We start from the raw sequence: 16,734 nt of genomic DNA, 5'->3' as shown, positions 1-16,734 counted from the left end.
AAAACAACTTCCATTTCACATTATAATCAACTACAATTCTTCACCTTCACCAATATAAACATGGCGTCTACTGGATGTCAACAATGAAAAATAAGAAAAAAAAGTTTTCCCCCACTAGCTTCTGACTGAACTGTCGTCTTCCTAAACTCAGTAGATTCTAGAACTCTCGTCCCCTTGGAACGAGCCCAAACAAAACTAATCTCCAATACAGGAAAAAGGTGCAGACAAGATAAACTGTGATCCATGGCAACACACTGGCTAAACGCAAAACACAAAACTTTTTGACTGCCCAGCCTTGAGACAATCAGCAACCAAGTTGTCCTCACCACAGACATGTCTGATTTCAAGAGGAAACTCCTGCAATATCCGTAGTAACTTTGCACCTCACTGCAGAGCTTCTCTCTCTTTTCAGGGTTCACTAGATAGGCATGTTGTTGGATCCCCCTGAGGCTAATATCCATATCACGCTGAAATCAATAGACCAGGGGGCAAACGTTTAGGCTTCTACATTGTGACATCATTAAAATATATTGATATCATTTAACAACTCCTTCATGTATTTTCTGATATTTGATCAGAGGCCTTTTGTCAGATTATCTCTGGTCACAGCTATAAGATTTCTCTCCTGTGTGTGTTCTCTTGTGTACTGTCAGCGCTCCAGATCGACCAAAACTCTTCCCACATTGATTACAGCTATAAGGTTTCTCTCCTGTGTGTATTCTCTGGTGCACTGTCAGCTCTCCAGATCGACCATAACTCTTCCCACACTGATCACAGCTATAAGATTTCTCTCCTGTGTGTATTCTCTGGTGTAGAGTCAGCGTGCTAGATGCAGCAAAACTCTTCCCACATTGACCACAGCTATAAGGTTTCTCTCCTGTGTGTGTTCTCTGGTGTAAAGTCAGAGAGCCAGACATACTAAAACCCTTCCCACATTGATCACAGCTATAAGATTTCTCTCCTGTGTGTGTTCTCTGGTGTGATATCAGGCTGGTTGACTGAGTAAACCTCTTCCCACATTGACCACAGCTATAAGATTTCTCTCCTGTGTGGATTCTCTGATGAATTTTAATGCCTGATGAGGTGAATCTCTTCCCACAGTCAGAGCAGCAGTGAGTTCTCTTCCCTGTGGGTCTCTGCTGGTGTTTCTTGAGGTGTTCTGATCTGGAGAGACTCTTCTCTGCCTCGTCAGCATCATGAGGTTGTTGAGGCTCCCCAGAGGATCCATGATAGTGAAGTATCTCTCCTGTGTGAACAACAAAGTCAGACAGATGATTTAAAGGCCCACAACAGCAGAAATCTACTGTAAAAGGTGATGCCAACAGCGTAGCCATGATGTTATACAACAATTGACGTCTGTAATGAATGTTAAAATGATTTAACAATTGTCTTAAAATGAGCAAGAACAGTCATATTTTGTCTTGTTTTCATATTAGTAGTAACATCTAAGATTGTAGGCTAGAAATAAGTTATTCATGTTGTTGAATCTCTAAGCAGTGTACCAGACGACTTTTGGTCTCCAATATTGGCCCCTTTCTGTTTTTCCTAAAATTGCGGCACGAGGGCGATGCACATGCAATTTGGTTGTAGAAACTCCTCCCTGCTAATGAGGAAACCGATAGTTATGGATGTACTATATCTGCCTGGAGCAAAAATGGTGAGCAAAGATTTTAGTTTTTCACAATGTATTCTGAATGTGAATGGGGGAAAACTCAGCGAAGTAACTTCCATTTCCAGGTTGCTTATGAGTTAATTTCACACTACTTTGGATTATAATTGTAAAGCTCGCTTGAATGTCCTGCTTAATATAATGTTTGCTACAGTATTAAGAACCGAGTTAATGACAGTATCCATTTGGGTGTTGTCAATAAAGTTATGATTTTTTAAATGTATTTTTAATTACATTTTGTTTTTCACCTTTATTTAAGCAGGTAGGCCAGTTGAGAACAAGTTCTCATTTACAACTGCGACCTGGCCAAGATAAAGCAAAGCAGTGCGACACAAACAACACAGAGTTACACATGGGATAAACAAGCATACAGTCAATAACACAATAGAAAAATCTATATACAGTGTGTGCAAATGGAGTAAGGAGGTAAGGCAATAAATAGGCCACAGCAGCGAAGTAATTACAATTTAGAAAATTAACACTGGAGTGATAGATGTGCAGATGATGATGTGCAAGTAGAAATACTGGTGTGCAAAAGAGCAAAAAAGTAAATAAAAACATGGGGATGAGGTAGGCAGTTGGATGGACTATTTACAGATGGGCTGTGTACAGCTGCAGCGATCGGTAAGCTGCTCAGATAGCTGATGCTTAAAGTTAGTGAGGGAGATATATGTCTCCAACTTCAGCGATTTTTGCAATTCGTTCAAGTCATTGGCAGCAGAGAACTGGAAAGAAATGTGTCCAAAGTAGGTGTTGGCTTTGGGGATGACCAGTGAGATATACCTCTTTGAGTGCGTGCTATGGGTGGGTGTTGCTATGGTGACCTGTGAGCTGAGTGAAGGCGGCCTAGCAAAGACCTATAGATGACCTGGAGCCAGTGGGTTTGGCGACGAATATTTAGAGAAGGCCAGCCAACGAGAGCTTACAGGTCGCAGTGGTGGGTGGTATATGGGGATTTGGTGACAAAACGGATGGCACTGTGATAGACTGCATCCAGTTTGCTGAGTAGAGTGTTGGAGGCTATTTTGAAAATGACATCGCCTAAGTCAAGGATCGGCAGGAAAGTCAGTTTAACGAGGGTATGTTTGGCAGCGTGAGTGAAGGAGGCTTTGTTGCGAAATATGAAGCCGATTCTAGATTTAATTTGGGATTGGAAATGCTTAACTTCATCGGGGTAGGGGGCAGTATTTTCACGTCCGGATGAAAAGCATGCCCAGAGTAAACTGCCTGCTACTCAGGCCAAAATGCTAGAATATGCATATAATTAGTAGATTTGGATAGAAAACACTGAAGTGTCTAAAACGGTTTGAATAATGTCTGTGAGTATAACAGAACTCATATGGCAGGCAAAACCTTAGAAAAATCCAACCAGGAAGTGTGGAAATCTGAGGTTTGTAGTTTTTCAAGTGATTGCCTATTTAACACACAATATACATCCAATATACAGTGTCTATGGGGTCATATTGCACTTCCAAGGCTTCCACTAGATGTCAACAGTCTTTAGAACGTTGTTTCAGGCTTCTACTGTGAATGGGGAGAATAAGAGCTGATTGAGTCAGGTGTCTTATTTTAGTTACGTGCGCAGCCATGAGCACGAGCTCAGTTCTCTTTCCTTTATGAAGACAAAGGACTTGTCCGGTTGGAATATTATGGAAGATTTATGATAAAAACATCCTAAAGATTGATTCTACACATCGTTTGACGTGTTTCTACAAACTGTAATAGAACTTTTTTGACTTTTTTGACTTTTCTGGACTTTAGTGCGCGCGCCTTCTGCATTTGGAATAGTGAACCTAACACGCGAACAAAATGGAGGTATTTGGACATAAACATGAACTTTATCGAACAAATGTACATGTATTGTGGAACTGGGATTCCTGGGAGTGCATTCCGATGAAAATCATCAAAGGTAAATGAATATTTATAATGGTATTTCTGACTTCTGTTGACTCCACAACATGGCGGGTATCTGTATGGCTTGTTTTGGTGTCTGAGCGCTGTACTCAGATTATTGCAAAGTGTGCTTTCGCCGTAAAGCTTTTTTGAAATCTGACACAGCGGTTGCATTAAGGAGAAGTATATCTTTAATTCTATGCATAACAGTTGTATATTTTATCAACGTTTATGATGAGTATTTCTGTAAATTGATATGCTCATTCACCAGGGGTTTTGGAGGCAAAACATTTCTGAACATTACATGCCAATGTAAAATGGGGTTTTTGGATATAAATATGAACTTTATCGAGCAAAACATACATATATTGTGTAACATGAAGTCCTATGAGTGCCATCTGATGAAGATCATCAAAGGTTAGTGATTAATTTTAGCTGTATTTCTGGTTTTTGTGACGCCTCTCCTTGCTTGGAAAGTGGCTGTGTGGTTTTTCTTGTCTAGGTGGTGTCCTAACATAATCTAATGCTATGCTTTCGCCGTAAAGCGTTTTTGAAATCGGACACTGTGGTTGGATTAATGAGAAGTGTATCTTTAAAATGGTGTATAATACTTGTATGTGTGAGAAATTTGAATTATGAGATTTTTGTTGTTTTGAATTTGGCGCCCTGCTATTTCAATGGCTGTTGGCGAGGTGGGACGGTAGCGTCCCACCTACCCCAGAGAGGTTTTAACATGCCGGTACATACTGCTGTAATAACATGCAAGCAAATTGTCAGCCAAAATATTGTGTAAGGTAACTTACTTGAAAAGAAATGTCTTTATTACATTGCTTAACATGTTCTTAACATTTGTCATAATTAGTTAAAGCAATGAATTTGTTTCGGCTCTCGTTGGACTTCTGGCTGCATATTTTCCGCCATTTTCTTCAAATCTGAAAATGTTGTGAAGCTACGTCCATTTCATGAAGAATTGCATTATGGGCCCTAAAGTACTGCGTGTATACGTCGTATTTTGGCGAATTTAGTACGACATCCGGGAACTTTTGGCATACTAACTACATCAACGACATCATAACCGCCATCGATAAGAGACATTACTGTGCAGCCGTATTCATCGACCTGGCCAAGGCTTTCGACTCTGTCAATCACCACATTCTTATTGGCAAAATCGACAGCCTTGGTTTCTCAAATGATGGCCTCGTCTGGTTTACCAACTACTTCTCTGATAGAGTTCAGTGTGTCAAATCGGAGGGCCTGTTGTACGGGCCTCTGGCAGTCTATGGGGGTGCCACAGGGTTCAATTCTCGGGCTGACTCTCTTCTCTGTATACATCAATGATGTCGCTCTTGCTGCTGGTGAGTCTCTGATCCACCTCTGAATGACAGAATGACACCATTCTGTATACTTCTGGCCCCTCTTTGGACACTGTGTTAACTAACCTCCAAACGAGCTTCAATGCCATACAACTCTCCTTCCGTTGCCTCCAACTGCTCTTAAACGCAGGTAAAACTAAATGCATGCTATTCAATCGATCACTGCCCGCACCTGCTCGCCCGTCCAGCATCACATCACAGCAGCAGGTATATCTCACTGGTCACCCCCAAAGCCAACACCTAAAATTGCGACAAGGGCGATGCGCACACAATTTGATTGCAGAAACACCTCCCTGCTAATGCAGAAACCGCTAGTTATGGATGTAGTATATCTGCCTGGAGCAAAAATGGTGAGCAAGTGGCCTAAGCTGTGCCATTAGAGATTCTGGGTTCGAGTCCAAGCTCTGTTGCAGCCGGCCGCGACCGGGAGGCCCATGGGGCGACGCACAATTGGCCCACCGTCGTCCGGGTTAGGGGAGGGTTTGGCCGGCAGGGATATCCTTGTCTCATCGCGCACTAGCAACTCATGTGGCGGGCCGGGCGCAGTGCACACTGACCAGGTCGCCAGGTGTACGGTGTTTCCTCCGACACATTGGTGCTGCTGGCTTCCGGGTTGGATGGGCATTGTGTCAAGAAGCAGCGCGGCTAGGTTGGGTTGTGTTTCAGAGGACGCATGGCTCTCGACCTTCGCCTCTCCAGAGTCCGTATGGGAGTTGCAGCGATGAGACAAGACTGTAAGTACCAATTGGGGAGAAAAAAGGGGTGAAAAAAATATATCTATTTAAAAAATGGTGAGCAAAGATTAGTTTTCACAATGTATTCTGAATATTACAGCACTAGATCAGGAGTGCTACTCAAGGAAACTCACATTAAGCTCTGTGTCTATTCACTAATTCACCACCGTGGGGGAAAACTCAGGAGAGTTCTCATAGGCTGACAGCAAATATAGCCTCCATTTACTGGTTGATTATGATTATTATTATCATTTGACACTACTTTGGATTATAATTGTAAGGCTCGTTTGAATGTCCTGATTTAATATAATGTTTGTGTTATTGTCAAATGTACTACTTTATATTTAAAAACGACTTCAACCAGTAAAATGCTCATTGGCTAGTTTTCCATCAGCCTGACAATGAGGTTTTGTCCATTAAGTGTATGCCAAAATGGTCTATAATCTCACCTAACAATAACATAGACCTACTGTAGGACCCATAACTTCACCTAACAACAACATAGACCTAGGACTATAAATCATTTAATATTTCAGGTGAAACATGGAAACTAAAATGTCTCTGTCATGACATTTCATAACCGGATCACCAGATCATTTTGTGAATAATCCCACTAGGCTACTCTGTAATGTGTTGTCATTCTAAATGTCCCGAATGAAGGAAAATAGCTCTGTGTGTTGTACAATAGCCTATCCATCAAGGAACAGTTCTCTACACATTATGAGCTAAGTATCTCCGTTTCCAAACGGACTAACGAGACCCTACTGTAAATCAAGTAAACAATAACACATTATAAATATCGATTTGTTTGGGATGTTGGATCCAACGTGGAGCACGGCATAACTGTCTTTACCGGTGTAATGAATGAAGAACTACATTTGACTGGCATGCAGAAAATGATTTCCTGGATCAGCTGATGATAGTTGAACATGTGACTGTAACTAAACAGCTACAGTATGAAGTATTATGTGTAATTATTGAAGAACCGCATTAATGACAGTATCCATTTGGGAGTTGTCAATAAAGTTAAGGTGACTCTCGGTTAGAACCATTGGATTTAGTAAACTGAAATGATTTAGGATTTCTGTGCCCATGAAAACTGTTTTCCCAGCGTAATATAAGGAAACACTAAAATGTACGTAGTTAGAGAGCATTTCAGAGATCTGAATACAAAAAACTGTCCGACAGCAAGATCCAGTATTTAAGTTAAAGTTCATCATATGACAAGCTTAACGTTATGACTATAACTACTGTTCCCTGAAGGAGGGAAACTAGGTACCCAGGTCTGCCCAAGTATTCTCGCATACCCCTAGAGCATCGAGCCAGCGGGGTGGTGGCACTGGAATCCTCATCTCTCCCAAGTGGACATTCTCTCTTTCTCCCCTGACCCATCTGTCTATCTCCTCATTTGAATTCCATGCTGTCACAGTTACCAGCCCTTTCAAGCTTAACATCCTTATCATTTACCGCCCTCCAGGTTCCCTTGGAGAGTTCATCAATGAGCTTGACGCCTTGATAAGTTCCTTTCCTAAGGATGGCTCACCTCTCACAGTTCTGGGTGACTTTAACCTCCCCACGTCTACCTTTGACTCATTCCTCTCTGCCTCCTTCTTTCCACTAATCTCCTCTTTTGACCTCACCCTCTCACCTTCCCCCCCTACTCACAAGGCAGGCAATACGCTTGACCTCATCTTTACTAGATGCTGTTCTTCCACTAATCTCATTGCAACTCCCCTCCAAATCTCCGACCACTACCTTGTATCCTTTTCCCTCTCGCTCTCATCCAACACTTCTCACTCTGCCCCTACTCGGATGGTATTGCGCCGTCCCAACCTTCGCTCTCTCTCTCCCGCTACTCTCTCCTCTTCCATCCTATCATCTCTTCCCTCTGCTGAAACCTTCTCCAACCTATCTCCTGATTCTGCCTCCTCAACCCTCCTCTCCTCCCTTTCTGCATCCTTTGATTTTCTCTGTCCTCTATCCTCCAGGCCGGCTCGGTCCTCCCCTCCTGCTCCGTGGCTCGACGACTCACTGCGAGCTCACAGAACAGGGCTCCGGGCAGCCGAGCGGAAATGGAGGAAAACTCGCCTCCCTGCGGACCTGGCATCCTTTCACTCCCTCCTCTCTACATTCTCCTCTTCTGTCTCTGCTGCTAAAGCCACTTTCTACCACTCTAAATTCCAAGCATCTGCCTCTAACCCTAGGAAGCTTTTTGCTACCTTCTCCTCCCTCCTGAATCCTCCTCCCCCCTCCCCCCCCCCCCCTCCTCCCTCTCTGCGGATGACTTCGTCAACCATTTTGAAAAGAAGGTTGACGATATCCGATCCTCGTTTGCTAAGTCAAACGACACCGCTGGTCCTGCTCACACTGCCCTACCCTGTGCTTTGACCTCTTTCTCCCCTCTCTCTCCAGATGAAATCTCGTGTCTTGTGACGGCCGGCCGCCCAACAACCTGCCCACTTGACCCTACCCCCTCCTCTCTTCTCCAGACCATTTCCGGAGACCTTCTCCCCTACCTCACCTCGCTCATCAACTCATCCTTGACCGCTGGCTACGTCCCTTCCGTCTTCAAGAGAGCGAGAGTTGCACCCCTTCTGAAAAAACCTACACTCGATCCCACCAATGTCAACAACTACAGACCAGTATCCCTTCTTTCTTTTCTCTCCAAAACTCTTGAACGTGCCGTCCTTGGCCAGCTCTCCTGCTATCTCTCTCAGAATGACCTTCTTGATCCTAATCAGTCAGGTTTCAAGACTGGGCATTCAACTGAGACTGCTCTTCTCTGTTTCACGGAGGCTCTCCGCACTGCTAAAGCTAACTCTCTCTCCTCTGCTCTCATCCTTCTAGACCTATCTGCTGCCTTTGATACTGTGAACCATCAGATCCTCCTCTCCACACTCTCCGAGTTGGGCATCTCCGGCGCGGCCCACGCTTGGATTGCGTCCTACCTGACAGGTCGCTCCTATCAGGTGGCGTGGCGAGAATCTGTCTCCGCACCACGCGCTCTCACCACTGGTGTCCCCCAGGGCTCTGTTCTAGGCCCTCTCCTATTCTCGCTATACACCAAGTCACTTGGCTCTGTCATATCCTCACATGGTCTCTCCTATCATTGCTATGCAGACGACACACAATTAATCTTCTCCTTTCCCCCTTCTGATAACCAGGCGGCGAATCGCATCTCTGCATGTCTGGCAGACATATCAGTGTGGATGATGGATCACCACCTCAAGCTGAACCTCGGCAAGACGGAGCTGCTCTTCCTCCCGGGGAAGGACTGCCCGTTCAATGATCTCGCCATCACGGTTGACAACTCCCTTGTGTCCTCCTCCCAGAGTGCTAAGAACCTTGGCGTGATCCTGGACAACACCCTGTCGTTCTCCACTAACATCAAGGCGGTGACCCGATCCTGTAGGTTCATGCTCTACAACATTCGCAGAGTACGACCCTGCCTCACACAGGAAGCGACGCAGGTCCTAATCCAGGCACTTGTCATCTCCCGTCTGGATTACTGCAACTCGCTGTTGGCTGGGCTCCCTGCCTGTGCCATCAAACCCCTACAACTCATCCAGAACGCCGCAGCCCGTCTGGTGTTCAACCTTCCCAAGTTCTCTCACGTCACCCCGCTCCTCCGCTCTCTCCACTGGCTTCCAGTTGAAGCTCGCATCCGCTACAAGACCATGGTGCTTGCCTACGGAGCTGTGAGAGGAACGGCACCTCCATACCTTCAGGCTCTGATCAGGCCCTACACCCAAACAAGGGCACTGCGTTCATCCACCTCTGGCCTGCTGGCCCCCCTACCTCTGAGGAAGCACGGTTCCCGCTCAGCCCAGTCCAAACTGTTCGCTGCTCTGGCACACCAATGGTGGAACAAGCTCCCTCACGACGCCAGGACAGCGGAGTCAATCACCACCTTCCGGAGACACCTGAAACCCCACCTCTTTAAGGAATACCTGGGATAGGATAAAGTAATCCTTCTAACCCCCCCCTTAAAAGATTTAGATGCACTATTGTAAAGTGGTTGTTCCACTGGATATCATAAGGTGAATGCACCAATTTGTAAGTCGCTCTGGATAAGAGCGTCTGCTAAATGACTTAAATGTAATGTAATGTAAATGTACAACGTACTATTAAATCCACTGGCTTACTGGTGTTCTTCCATGCCATCCATGGGAGGGGTGCGTCACTTGAGTGGGTTGAGTCACTGACGTTGTCTTCCTGTCTGGGTTGGCGCCCCCCCTTGGGCTGTGCCGTGGCGGAGATCTTTGTGGGCTATACTCGGCCTTGTCCCGGGATGGTATGTTGGTGGTTGGAGATATCCCTCCAGTGGTGTGGAGGCTGAGCTTTGGCAAAGTGGGTGGGGTAATATCCTACCTGTTTGGCCCTGTCCGGGGGTTTCATCGGATGGGGCCACAGTGTCTCCTGACCCCTCCTGTCTCAGCCTCCAGTATTTATGCTGCAGTAGTTTATGTGTCGGGGGGCTAGGGTCAGTCTGTCACATCTGGAGTATTTCTCTTGTCTTTTCCGGTGTCCTGTGTGAATTTAAATATGCTCTCTCTAATTCTCTCTTTCGGAGGACCTGAGCCCTAGGACCATGCCTCAGGACTACCTGGCTTGATGACTCCTTGCTGTCCCCAGTTCACCTGGCCATGCTGCTGCTCCAGTTCAAACTATTCTGCCTGCAGCTATGGAACCCTGACCTGTTCACCGGACGTGCTACCTGTCCCAGACCTGCTGTTTTCAACTCTCTAGAGAGCAGGAGCGGTAGAGATACTCTCAAAGATCGGCTATGAAAAAGCCAACTGACACTTACTCTTGTGTTACTGACTTGTTGCACCCTCGACAACTACTATGATTATTATTATTTGACAATGCTGGTCATTTATGAACATTTGAACATCTAGGCCATGTGCTGTTATAATCTCCACCCGGCACAGCCAGAAGAGGACTGGCCACCCCTCATAGCCTGGTTCCTCTCTAGGTTTCTTCCTAGATTTTGGCCTTTCTCGGGAGTTTTTGCTAGCCACCGTGCTTCTACACCTGCATTGCTTGCTGTTTGGGGTTTTAGGCTGGGTTTCTGTACAGCACTTTGTGATATCAGCTGATGTAAGAAGGGCTATATAAATACATTTGATTTGATTTGTGACTATAATTACTGTTCCCTGAAGGAGGGAAACTAGGTACAACATACTATTAAATCCAGACCTCGCTGGAAGCCCCGCATTCCACAGGTGATGAGACTCGGATATATTCCTTAAATGATTTAATCCTTAAATTTAATACCTCACTTCACCGACCCAGGAAGTGGCGGAGCCAAACAGGTGTTGTAACTCGTTCATAACTGGCACGCAGATCGGTAGAAATGGTAAGATAAATTGGCACTTCAAACGGAAATGGAAAAAGTTTGCCTATTTTACCGGAAACTTCAGGAGCATAACGTCAGAATTAACGAAGGCCAGCAGCAGGTGGGGAATTGGTTATTTTCTTCTGGTTATATTGACCTCTGGCTTCCTCAAGTCATTTGTGTGTGTTAATTATTTAATCAAAAACTTGAAGCATCAGTTCAGTTCAAGTTCTGCACATACAGTTGATTTTATTAAACACACGGGGTGTGTCTATATGAACAAATACACGTCATAACATTTCAACCAATCAATTGGTAGAAAGAAAATACTATTAAAAAAAAAAATCTGTCCTAGAACATACAACATACATGCATTCAGACCCCTTCCCTTTTTACACATTTGGTTATTATAAAATAGATTTTTTTTTTTTCAATTATCAATTTTCAGACAATACCTTATAAAGAAATCACAATACCCCATAAAAGTGAGAAAAAAAAGTTTAGAAATGCTTGTATATATATATATATATATATATATACACACATATATATATATATATATCTCTAGGTCATGCCAGTAGGCTACAGCAGGTTGTAACTCTCTAGGTCATGCCAGTAGGCTACAGTAGGTTGTAACTCTCTAGGTCATGCCAGTAGGCTACAGTAGGTTGTATCTCTCTAGGTCATGCCAGTAGGCTACAGCAGGTTGTAACTCTCTGGGTCATGCCAGTAGGTTACAGTAGGTTGTATCTCTCTAGGTCATGCCAGTAGGTTACATCTCTCTAGGTCATGCCAGTAGGTTACATCTCTCTAGGTCATGCCAGTAGGCTACAGCAGGTTGTAACTCTCTAGGTCATGCCAGTAGGCTACAGCAGGTTGTAACTCTCTAGGTCATGCCAGTTGGCTACAGCAGGTTGTAACTCTCTAGGTCATGCCAGTAGGCTACAGTAGGTTGTAACTCTCTAGGTCATGCCAGTAGGCTACAGTAGGTTGTATCTCTCTAGGTCATGCCAGTAGGCTACAGCAGGTTGTAACTCTCTGGGTCATGCCAGTAGGTTACAGTAGGTTGTATCTCTCTAGGTCATGCCAGTAGGTTACATCTCTCTAGGTCATGCCAGTAGGTTACATCTCTCTAGGTCATGCCAGTAGGCTACTGCAGGTTGTAACTCTCTAGGTCATGCCAGTAGGCTACAGCAGGTTGTAACTCTCTAGGTCATGCCAGTAGGCTACAGTAGGTTGTATTTCTCTAGGTCATGCCAGTAGGTTACAGTAGGTTGTATCTCTCTAGGTCATGCCAGTAGGATACATCTCTCTAGGTCATGCCAGTAGGTTACAGTAGGTTGTATCTCTCTAGGTCATGCCAGTAGGTTACAGTAGGTTGTATCTCTCTAGGTCATGCCAGTAGGTTGTAACTCTCTAGGTCATGCCAGTAGACTACAGTAGGTTGCATCTCTCTAGGTCATGCCAGTAGATTACAGTAGGTTGTAACTCTCTAGGTCATGCCAGTAGGTTACAGTAGGTTGTATCTCTCTAGGTCATGCCAGTAGGTTACAGTAGGTTGTATCTCTCTAGGTCATGCCAGTAGGTTACAGTAGGTTGTAACTCTCTAGGTCATGCCAGTAGGTTACAGTAGGTTGTAACTCTCTAGGTCATGCCAGTAGGTTACAGTAGGTTGTAACTCTCTAGGTCATGCCAGTAGACTACAGTAGGTTGTATCTCTCTAGGTCATGCCAGTAGGTTACAGTAGGTTGTAACTCTCTAGGTCATGCCAGTAGGCTACAGTAGGTTGTAACTCTCTAGGTCATGCCAGTAGGCTACAGTTGGTTGTAACTCTCTAGGTCATGCCAGTAGGCTACAGTTGGTTGTATCTCTCTAGGTCATGCCAGTAGACTACAGTAGGTTGTATCTCTCTAGGTCATGCCAGTAGGTTACAGTAGGTTGTAACTCTCTAGGTCATGCCAGTAGGTTACAGTAGGTTGTAACTCTCTAGGTCATGCCAGTAGGCTACAGTTGGTTATATCTCTCTAGGTCATGCCAGTAGGTTACAGTAGGTTGTAACTCTCTAGGTCATGCCAGTAGGTTAAAGTAGGTTGTATCAAAGTGGAAACAATTATCAACCCAATGTGGAAAGTGTTGAATTTGGTCAACAACAAAATGAATGGCTTATTTGCTACGTGAGGTTTACTTGATCTAACAGAAGTTTCGTAATGATTAAGTTGTTATGTGGACACGTGACATACCGACAACTTTGATAAAACAATATAGGAGTTGTCTCCAGATCGCTATGCATATTCATGCTAGTAGCTTAGCATCTCTCTCCATTGAATACAGGCGGTTGACGACAACAACCCTCATAGAATATAAACAATAGATTACAATAATAAGATGTATCCACCAATCCAAAGACAGGATAGGTGGGAGATAGACAACCCACAGTGCAGCTTTGTGGACAACGACTCCCCTTGTTAGGACCGAGAGACATCTTGTCAGTATATTCATAATCTTTGGTGTAGCCAACCCAACTCTCACATGGCTCTATTGGGGGTCACGGTGTGTAGTAAAACATCACTACATTAAAATCACTACATGCCGTGGCCCCCAGTCTGCGGTCAGCAGATAGACCCTTCTCAAATATATATGTTAAGTCACTTTTTGGAAACGGAACGGAGAAAACAAGGGGTAGCTTGTTCTCTACGTCGTCTGATTCTAGACATATCAGTCATCATCCCAGGACCCTCCGTTGAAGAGGTATTGACGAGCCAACTCCGAATATCCAAAGTTAAAAACTAATTGAAGGCGGTACTTACTGGTGTTACTCAGATCTCCTGTCTCCTCCTCTTCATCTTCCAATGTGACAGTAATCTCTCCTTCCTTCTTCACTCCAAAAACAGCATCATCCTCTTCTTCCTCTTGTTTAACTGAAACGTCTTTCTCTTCTTCTTTCACTGTAACAGCCTCACCCTCTACTTCTTGTTTTACTGAGACATCCTCCTCTTCCTTCTCCTCTTTCACGACAATGTTCAGCCCCAGAGCTTCTTTCTCCGTCCAGCAGACCTCCTCTTCTTTAACAGGAGGGGAGTAGTTTAGGGAGCTCATGTTCGGGGATGTTAGCTAGCTAGCTATCATTAGCGACTAGGCTAATGCTAACTTAACCAGCCAGCTACTATAGCTGACTAATAAAAAATAACGTAATATTAAATTAAATAGGTTAACAAGTAGATACGACAGAAGTGTGTCTAAAACACAGTAGGTAATATAGACCGAAAGCGTATAAATAGCTTGAATCTTTCGGCTATGTTGGCTAGCAAGCTACCGAGGTGGTTGACGAGCTGTTTATGAAGAACCGTCCACTAGATTATACGTCACGCTGCAGCATCGCCTGAAAGACGCACATCGCCGTCTGCTGACTGGAGGGAAACGCAGTTGAGGATCAGATTTTATTTTCAGACAAAGATTATTTTACATGGATGTAATTAAATAATACTATTATATTGAGACATAGAAAGACAGAAATGTGTTGATTGATTAGTGCGAATATTATTTTTTTACTGCAGCACATTTAAGACAGTTTCATTCAGTCAAACAACATCTAAATAAGTAGCCAGCTACTGTAGGTCTATACTGCTCCTACATGGTGTAACAATACATCATGTAGATGTATATAATGAACAGACTAGGTCTATACTGCTCCTACATGGTGTAACAATACATCATGTAGATGTATATAATGAACAGACTAGGTCTATACTGCTGCTACATGGTGTAACAATACATCATGTAGATGTATATAATGAACAGACTAGGTCTATACTGCTCCTACATGGTGTAACAATACATCATGTAGATGTATATAATGAACAGACTAGGTCTATACTGCTCCTACATGGTGTAACAATACATCATGTAGATGTATATAATGAACAGACTAGGTCTATACTGCTCCTACATGGTGTAACAATACATCATGTAGATGTATATAATGAACAGACTAGGTCTATACTGCTCCTACATGGTGTAACAATACATCATGTAGATGTATATAATGAACAGACTAGGTCAATACTGATCCTACATGGTGTAACAATACATCATGTAGATGTATATAATGAACAGACTAGGTCTATACTGCTCCTACATGGTGTAACAATACATCATGTAGATGTATATAATGAACAGACTAGGTCTATACTGCTCCTACATGGTGTAACAATACATAATGTAGATGTATATAATGAACAGACTAGGTCTATACTGCTCCTACATGGTGTAACAATACATCATGTAGATGTATGTAATGAACAGACTAGGTCTATACTGCTCCTACATGGTGTAACAATAAATCATGTAGATGTATATAATGAACAGACTAGGTCTATACTGCTCCTACATGGTGTAACAATACATCATGTAGATGTATATAATGAACAGACTAGGTCTATACTGCTCCTACATGGTGTAACAATACATCATGTGGGGCTTTAAGGGGGTGGGTATAATTTGTGGAACGTTCCAACAGGAATCCGTTCCAAAAACTCAGCAAATGTCAAGGTTGCCAACCAACAACGCATACAAAGTCGTATAACGGTAGAATGAGATACCGGGTAGGGAGTGGGCAATGTAATAACGTTTTTCACTGACCACGTTTATCCCGAAAAATGTCTCTTTGTTCTGGTAGCCTCCACCATTCCTCGTTCGTTGGTTTAGTTATTATTTCCGGTGTTCCTGCATTCGCAGGTGAACTCTGTGTGTGTGTGGTGTAGTTCCTCTTGATGTCCAGTAGGTGTCAGCACAGCTTCAATAATGTCACACCAGGGTCACAACATGTTTTCATGTGTAACCTTACAGTGAAATGCTGACTGACAAGCCCTTAACCAACAATTTCGTTTTAAGAAAAATATGTGTTAAGTAAAAAATAAGAAATAAAATTAACTAATAATTAAAGAGCAGTAGTAAAATCTAAATAGCGAGGCTATATACATAGGTACCGGTTTGTCGAGGAAATTGAGGTGTTCCTTTCAATTCCAGTGGTGTAAATTACTTAACAAAAAATGTATTTAAACTACTCCACTACATTCCGTTTATATATCTGGTTATTTTGTATCTGTATTTTTTACTCTTTCTGTTTCTTTACAACTTGAAATTTTACTTCACTACATTTCTAAATAAAATAATGTATTTTTTACTCCATACAGTTTCCCTGGCACACAAAAGTACTTGTTTCATTTCAAATGCTGAGCCGGACAGGAAAATGGTCCAATTCACACACTTATCAAGAGAACATCCTTGGTCATCCCTACTGCCTCAGATCTAGCGGACTCACTAAACACATGTTTCATTTGTAAATGATGTCTGATTGTTGGAGTGTTTCCCTGGTTATTTCTATAATAAAATAACAAGAGAATCGTGCTGTCTGGTTTGCTTAATATATGGAAGGTCAAATCATTTATACTTTTACCACTGATACTTAAGTATATTTTAGCAATGACGTTTAATTAGTATTTTACTGGGTGACTTTCACTTTTACTTGAGTCATTTTCTATTAACGTCATCATCTTAATATTGTCACTTTTTCCCTTCATTTGCCTACTACTGTCTATAAGCTATCATACCATGTGGGTTTTTTCTTGGGGACCAGGTATCGGAACGCCTTTGAAGGGTCTACAAAGCATGCCCCCAGGTAAAAGTTGCCTTTTGCAGACAAGGATTGTATTGTTACTCCACGAC

This window comes from Salmo trutta, unplaced genomic scaffold (genome assembly GCF_901001165.1).
Source record: "Salmo trutta unplaced genomic scaffold, fSalTru1.1, whole genome shotgun sequence".
In the NCBI taxonomy this organism is placed as follows: domain Eukaryota; kingdom Metazoa; phylum Chordata; class Actinopteri; order Salmoniformes; family Salmonidae; genus Salmo; species Salmo trutta.
The sequence above is the reverse complement of the archived record's forward strand: the minus strand, read 5'-3'. Positions refer to the sequence as shown.